Consider the following 8443-nt stretch of genomic DNA (forward strand, 5'->3'; position numbering starts at 1 on the left):
CACCGTTCGTGCACAGAGGTAAAGGGGCACGTTGAATCATGAGCAGACACGGCAGCGAGCAGGCAGGTAGGTGCTCAGGGGATACAGGGGCTTCTCTCATGATAGGCCTTGTCTATTACAAGGGTGGTGCGATGGTGGCTGAAGCGGAGTGGTGTAGCGGAGTGGTGCTGTGCCACGAGCTTCTTTCCGACATTTTCGTCTTTTCGAACTGTCACTGACGCCGGGCATGACCGGGCTTCTTGCGCAAGACTGCAGTCCTATACCAGCGAATACGATGTGTGAGGGAGTGAACGGCACGTTCTTTTTACTGGAGATTTTAAGCTAGATGAGGGACCGAAGGCTAGAGCGTTCTGACGAAATGGCATGTTTGAAGTGCTCTAAGATTGACCTGTGGTCAGTCATAATTATAACACTGAGCGCCACTCAAGGAAAGCCGTTCAAGAATCGCTTCAGTTACCCCATATTCGGCCGCAGTGACAGGCCTACCCAAGATCCAGCACGATAGCCAGATATAAAAAATTCGGCGCAACATGACTCTTCATTATTGCTCGCTGAGCCATGAATATACCTGGAGATAATCTCCAAAGACGTTGTTCAGATGCTCGCGCGCCAGCAATCCTGCTTCTGCCGCGGGCGTGAACCATTTCGAGCGGAACCATAAAATACCTAGACAGACAACAGTTGATGTATGCCTACAGAGGGTCCTGTCGGCGCTTGTTGACTGCAAACGACCACCCAACGGCACGTAAGGTGCCAAGGGCCGCAAAGAAGTGATTTGGCTTGGCACGGTTCGACTAGGCCGTGGCTTGTCTAGGCAGAGTCTCTCTTCGCCGACTAATCGCACGTAGCAGCCACCGAGAAACCTGCGGACGGAGCGGATGGCGAAGGGCTTCTTCCGGCATACTGTTGCTGGCGACTTGGGCTTGGACACCCCCAGCTGCTTTTAGACCCTTCTTGTAGATGATATCGAATAGATTAATATTGACTGTATGATGGCGAAATAGAAGGCAGTGCGTATAGAATCCTGTTGGTCCCGACAGCTGAGTGTAACCTCCCCTTAGTTCGGTCTCTCTCGGGAGTTGGTTACGCTGTATGTGGCTAACCAAGGTAACCTGATTATTGGCTTGCGTTTCTTGAGTCAGCCGCAGCAGTCCTAGCAGTGGGAGTTTCTTCGGCTTGTGGGCTTGTTTTAAGTAGGTAATGATGACACGTTGTTACTTTGTTGCTACCTAATGAATCAAGAAGTAGCGGGCTGTTCTGAAGGCTGAAAACATTTCTTAATGCAGCTATAAAAATAAACAAACGCTATAATCGGTATTGATAGCAATTGTTAAGATTTATCTAGGCGCGGGAATATCCGCACATCGCACATCAATACTGTACGAGGCAGTCAAAAGTGCTTCTTTTTGTTGCTCTAGATCACAGATAAAAAAATTTGGAAACGGAGTCCCCATCTTTCCTCATTTGAAAGCGACTAGACTAGGATAACCTGCCGCGCTAGGGAAACACTGGTCTCTTCTACCACGGTGTTTTCGGTTTTGCTGCTCGCTTGTACTTTTCCCAACAGTTGCCCAAATTCAACTAATAGTGCACCGGAATAGACTTCAAAACCTCATCCGCCATGTTATCGCTTCTGTAAAACGCTGAAACGTTGCCGCGATTAGAACTATATCAGCGCAGTTATCAGTTAGTGACAGTACAATTTAAAGCAGAGAACAATCTAAGGAAAGAGCATGCAAGAAATTAGTGTTCAGCGCTCAGTATCATTTTTTAAGCAGGAAATGCGAGTAAGAGCCTCAAAAAATAGCTATGCTGGCTTCTTGATGACTTTTTAAGCAGTGCATTTATGTAGCCGCAGATGGCTGTACAACGCTGTGGTATCTACCCATCGTTTGCTAAAGTGCTGAGGAGGAAACCTATTACGCTCGTGAAACACGCAGCTGTAAACGTAGCCTGCTTCTTTTCTTTGTACTTTTGACTTTAGGTCTCTCACCGTGCCTCTAGATTAGTCACAGAAATCACCGCCTATAACGAGAGGCCCCTAGGCGCCACTGACGCCCGGTCCGTCACATCGAGGGCACACACCGCCACATGCGATCCTTCTCCCCGTAATCGGCGTTAGAAAGGATATTTTATTGCGGACGCACCAGGAAAGTATACGCTGTCTTCAAAAGTTGCGCGAGGTGATACACATTATACGACATTCGAAAGACGGGCCGGTTTAAACGAGCCAGTTCGGCTCTTTCTTTCTTTGTGCAACGATTGTGCAAGAGCCGGTCCTGGGGTCATAAAGAATGGAGACGCACGAAGGGAAGAAGCAGTCCGGGGAAGAAGTCCTTCGAACGACGTTGCCTGATCTACAGACACCGGCCACCACCGTCCCGATGGCTGGACGGCTCGGTGTAGCTAGCGGAAGGCTCACAAGAGTGAGGGGCCCCTGCTCGCGCGACACGGAAGGAGTTCATCTCGCGCCCCCCCCCCCCCCCCCCCCCTCCCCTTTCCCCTTCCCGTGCGTGCGGCCCGAGACAAAGTGCTCTATTCGCGGGCGCACCGCGTGGTTTTTTCTGCGCTGCCGGAGGAGTCGCATATATATGGCCGCCACCGCGCGCACGGTAAGAAAAGGAAAGAGGTCGGGGGGAATGGGGGGGGGGGGGGGGGGGGGGGGACGAATGTTCACTTTTTCGGCTGTCCTGCCCCTCAGCCTCAGATTAGGGCTCATTTATACGGCGCCGCGCCGCTGGTGTCCGCATCCGAGCGGGTCAACGAACCTCGGAGCCCGGCCGCTCTCGACGCGGCCAGCTCCCCTTGAAATTGGCCGCCTTCTCTTAATTCCCCCGTGCCGCAGGAGACACCCCCCCTCCTCCTAGCGCTTTAATCTCGCTCGCTCGCCCTCCTCGCCTCGTTAAATGTGGGCTAGCGGTCGGCCGTAAAAGCGTATAAGAGCTGCCTCGGAATGCGCGGTGGTCGCCGGCCGTGTCCTCCCGTGGCCGCCGGGCTAGCAGCCTTCCAGGACGGGATTAGAGTTGCTCGGAATGACGCTCTGGCCAGAAAGTTTCAGCCGGTGGCCATTTCCGGTCTTCCGGCTTTCTCTTCCCTCTCCCCTTGATAATAATAACAAAGCCAGGGGCGCGCAACGATCGTCGAGTGGTGCAGTCCACGGGTTTGTACGCACTGCCGCGAAGCAACCCCTCGCCCTCGATACCGCGGGCTGCCGTGGCCGGTACCATTTCACCTTTTATTTTATAAAACTACTTTTCGTAAATGTAGAAGGCAGATTTGCGCGGCGCAGTGAAACACAGCTTCCTTCCGTCCAGTGAAAAAAGAAACAAGAAGACGTGTGGACGATGTCGGGACGATAACGACGGGGCCGCTGATATAGAGATACTGGCGCAGGCTGACGCTTGAAATGTATTATTAGTGGGTCAGCGTTCATGAAACCTTTAAGAACTGTCGTTGTGAATCGCTGTTCAACAAAAGGTAATAGAGGGGACAGCCGCTTTATCGTTTTTTTCTGTTCTTTCAAATTCCTTTTATGAGACTTCAACTGTCACACTCCTCGAATAAAAAAAAAACAGTCACAGCATGCATGCGGACGGCCTCGACGCTTCGGGTGAACTGGGTCGGTGCGGATCATGCGCCTATGCGTGAGCTCTTTAGTTCATCGCTGTGGAACCTGCTCAAAATAAATAAATAAATGTTCTTCCTCCTACTCCTTCCCTCAACCGTGGGCTAAATTTCGGGACTCGAAGGCAGTCCCACAGTAAAGCCGGAAGTTGGGCGAGTTGGTGAACGTTCATGGTGTAAAAGGTAGTTGCGCGCTAACGATTTCCTGAGTCGTCCTATCCGCCCTCCCTGTTTCCTTCGCAGTATTTTTTACATCATGAGTTCCACAGTGTCCACCTTAGCCTTGAAGCCACAAGCGTTCAAACAAATAGTTTTGGAAATCATGTCACCCATATTAAACAGCACGAAAAAGACGAAGACGGCACAACAACACGAGCGCTAACTTTCAACTGAAGATTTATTGCCAGCGTTGTTTAATATGGCTGACAACCAACTCGCCCAGCTTTCTGTTCTAAGTCATGTCAATTCGCCACCACATGAGTGAAGACAACACCAGTATTAGTGTTCACTAGTTATACCTGGCGTCATCGGTTATGCCGCCATGATCAGCAGGGATCGCGTTGACAAGGCGCCTCCACACCCCACTGTGTGCCTATGTCAGGGACACTACAGGACAGCTCCGCAATTTATCTCATAAACACTCGTTATCTGAGTCGGAGCTCCTTGAGCGCGTACTTGCTCTCCCTGCTTTTCAGAGTGACAATTTTAACGCGACAACGTTAAAGGAGCTCGTGTCGCAAAAAAGCCGGCGTCAACGTTGGCGTGCATTGTCCGCGTCATTGACCGTGTGCGAAAAATCCAAGAAAAATCCCCAGAGAAGCAACCTAGGTGGCAAGTGGGCCACCTAGGTCACTTGATCTTGTGGCATCATCGCAATCTGCCCACGAGATTGAGCTAACTGCCTACCGTGGCAGGTGGCAGTCAAATTAATGATTGGTCGCGAGAGGTTGCCCGGAAGGCTTCTTCTTAGGTGCCCCAAATTGCGAAGGTGCTCGCGACGTTCCTGTCGGTGCGTAGCGTGGTCTGCCTTGGGATTATAATGGGCTGGCGTTATCTTCGGAGGGACTGGTTGAATTTTTTCACGTGCCAAAGGGTGAGCAAGCTCATTCTCCGGTGTGCCTTGGTGACCAGGAGTCCATTCAAGGCGGACATGGTGCTCAGAGTGGGCAGTCAGGTATTCTAACAAACTATCTAGGATATGCGGAGGGCGCTTCTGCGATTCGAATGAGCTAGAGCTGCCTGAGTGTCTGCACATATGGTGATGGTGGACGAGAAGTGGTTGTGGAGGGTATACCCTCTGCTCTGGCCAGAGTCTCTGAATCAGCTGAGGAGTCTGTGTGTAGATGTGTGGACTTGCTTCGAGGCCGACGACTGCAGTAATAACTTGGTGCTGGAGGATATATGGGCGTCGGTATAGTAAGTTCGTGGCCTAGTGCGGGTAAACGTTTGGCCAATGCTTCACACCGTCCAGAATTTCTCGTTGGTGACATGTGACGTGCGATGGATTTTGCTGTAGGACACGGGAGGTTCTTCCACGGGGCAGCAGAAGTTTGAAGCGGGACAGGTGGGCTACCGAATGTCCAGAAAGGTTGAGGAGGTTCAACCTTGCTCGGAAGAAGAAAGACGGTTAATCTGGGCTTGGTGGATTGCTGCCGCGCATTCCTCAAGGGAGTTGGAAAGGGCAGCGTCTGCGACAGGAGCATTTGCAGCGTAGATGGAAACTCCCACCGTTGATCGAGTGAAGCGACGCAGAGAAGCTTCCAGTTTGCTTGCTTGAGAAGCTGTGAGTCGTTGTCGGGGGTAGGCATGCATTACCCTCGTATAAACGAGTGCTTCAATGACTGGGCGGAGTTCGTGTTGTCTGAGTCTATGTTTTTGACGGATTATACGCGACAGCATGCGGCAAATTTGGTTCAGTTGTTGCAGGAGCTGGCTGAGCCATACATTGCACTTGCCATCTTGTTGAAAAGTGAAGCCAAGGATTTTGAGGTGGCCGCGTTGGGGAAAAGGGGTTTGTGCGAGGGAATGTTGAATGAGGTCGTGGTAACGGCCTTTTGGGAGCTTTATAAACCGAGATGTATCCCGCCATTTCGGCGGAGCAACTACGACCGATGTTGCGTGCATGCTCCTGAACGACGTCGAGGCCGTGCTGTAGAGTGGATTCTAGTTACCCACAGTTTCCAGTGGTAGACCAAAGAGAAGTATCGTCCGCATGAATTCCTGGCCTGCGCCACGGAAGTTTTCGAGGCAGTTGTTTCTTTGCCAGGTTGAAAAGCACAGGTGAAAGAACGGATCCATGTGGTGTGCCTGCGGTGAGGGGAAAGGGGGCGGGTGGTCTGCTATCAGGGGTCTATAATTCGGAGGGTCCTGTCTGTAAGAAAGTCGCTGATGTAGTTGAACATGCGGACACCAGAACGAGTGCATGCGAGGGTGGTGAGAATTGCGGAGTGGGCGACGTTATCAAAGGCCTCTTTGATATCCACGCCGACCAAAACTCGAAGCTGCCCGCTGCTTGGAACGGCGTTCAAATCATCGTGGATTTACCGTCCGATATCTTGTGTACATACGAGTATGTGGGCGCGGAAACCGACTATAGTGGGAGCGAGACAATGATTGGTATGCAGGTGCCATTCGAAGCGGCTGAGAGTCATCTTTTCCATCAGCTTCCCTAGGCAGGAAGTCATGGATATTGGTTGGAGGTTAGTGATGAGCGTAGAGGATTTTCTGGGTTTCGGGCCATTTTACCTTGTTACATTGGGTCCAGAAGCTTCTGAAGCCTATGAGAACTTTTTCTTCTGCGTCTGCTGCCTTTTGTTTAGGCGAAATAAAGATTGATTGATTGATTGATTGATTGATTGATTGATTGATTGATTGATTGATTGATTGATTGATTGATTGATTGATTGATTGATTGATTGATTGAGTGAGTGAGTGAGTGAGTGAGTGAGTGAGTGAGTGAGTGAGTGAGTGAGTGAGTGAGTGAGTGAGTGAGTGAGTGTGTGAGTGAGTGAGTGAGTGAGTGAGTGATAATTACGTGCCCCTCTTTCCTTACAGCGGGGATAATCCAAGAGCGCCGAACAGTATTAATGATCCGATAAGTTTATCTAGTCTTGAATTGGGAAGGTTACGGAGTATACCATAGGTAGTTTTATTGGGGCCGGGTGCTTTGTTCGAATGAGAGAGCGTACAGCAGCCTGGAGTTCAGCGAACGTGAAGCCGCAATTCATTCCTTGTTCGTTTTTGTTCGTCGTCCGTGTAAGGGTATGATGGAGAGCTGGGCGAAGAAGTGGAAGGTGGGTAAAATTGACTTCGGATTTGATCAGCCAGCTCTCCTTGAGAGATGGAGAGCGCCGGCTGTAGCTTTTAAAGCGTACTGTGAGGTTTACCCTGCACAAGTAGGGCGCGCATAATGTGCCAGACATTTGCTGTGTGCAGTGTATCGACCATGTCGTCGCAGAGCTGAAGCCAGCTGTTGGTGGCTAATTGGTTAGCGTAATCTTGAGCTGCTTCCTCCAGGTCCGTAACTTGGCTAGATCTACATTTGCGCCAAGCTTTTAAGGCGGAAGCCTTTAATGCCTCATCGTTGTAAGCAGGAGTTGTCGACAGAAATGTCAAGCTTTTCAATTGGTCGAAATGCTCGTGACGTCACAGTACGCGAATTTCAAACGGGGCCAATTGTACTTTGGCTAGTAACCATGCAACCAATTAAAGGGATCGGTATAGTCATGCTCCAAGTAAGTGGGAATGAGTTTAGTTAACTGCGTAATTACCCAATTAGCCTAATTAACCTTTCTAGTCAGGCCAGATAAATAAATAAACCCGAGTAGAAAACTGGTCGAGTTCGGGAATCGAACCCCGGTCTCCGGAGTGCGAGACGAGCATGCTAGCCACTCCGCCATGCCAGCTCGATGATTTGGAATGAACAAAGGCGCGTCTAGTGAATACGGTGCCTTCGTTCACTCCCATCTTCCTCCCTTCTCGTTACGGCGAGGTTCAGGTGTCCACCGAGGTATGCGAGAGATATACATTTCCTTTCCTCAAAAACCAATTTACCGACGAGCAAGGCATAGAACCGAACGGGTGATGGCGTTCTATGGACTCCCTGGCAGCGTTGCAAGACGCTGTCGCGTTCCACTCTTAGAGGCTAAGCTTAACATCTTAACCACACATCAGTGACACAAGCAGCGCCTCACCGCACTTTAGGTCAACAAAGTGCCCCCTGAATTTTTATGGCCCGGCGACGTTGATTCCATAGCCCGAGGAGGTGAGTGTCGTTGTACGGATAGTCGGGAGAGCGGCGGATATGTTTCGTTTCCTGAGAGACGGCCCCCATAATGGCACGATACACCATTTTTTAGGGTCCTCGATTGAAATGAATGCGGAGTCGAGAGCCGGCCCAGCCTTGTGCGAGTCAACAAGTGTATTGGGAGATACATATGGTCCGAGTGACCGGGAGGTTCGCTGATAATTAAGTAAGGATTATTTCAAGAATGGAGTGATCGCTCTCCATTGTATCGCCCATACTATTCCATGAAGCGTGGATATCGCATCATCGTGTAGGCATGGACGTGTCATTCAGGAAGGTGAGGTGATGAGCGCTGGTAAAGCGGTCGAGTTTTCATCCCGAGGCTTAGGTACGGTCGTATCCCCATGCAGGATGTGGGCAGTAAAGGTCTCCAAGAAGGACGAAAGTAGTAGAGACATTAGAGGCAGGGAGAGCCGTGTGCAAAAGCGGGATGCTGGTTTGAGTCAGGGGGATTCCAGTATAAGTTTCAAATCGAGAGACGATGGCGCTGATAGGTGGAGTGTATGAGGACAT

Source organism: Amblyomma mixtum, chromosome 3, assembly GCF_055824585.1.
Source record: "Amblyomma mixtum isolate Tamu chromosome 3, ASM5582458v1, whole genome shotgun sequence".
Classification (NCBI taxonomy): Eukaryota; Metazoa; Arthropoda; class Arachnida; order Ixodida; family Ixodidae; genus Amblyomma; species Amblyomma mixtum.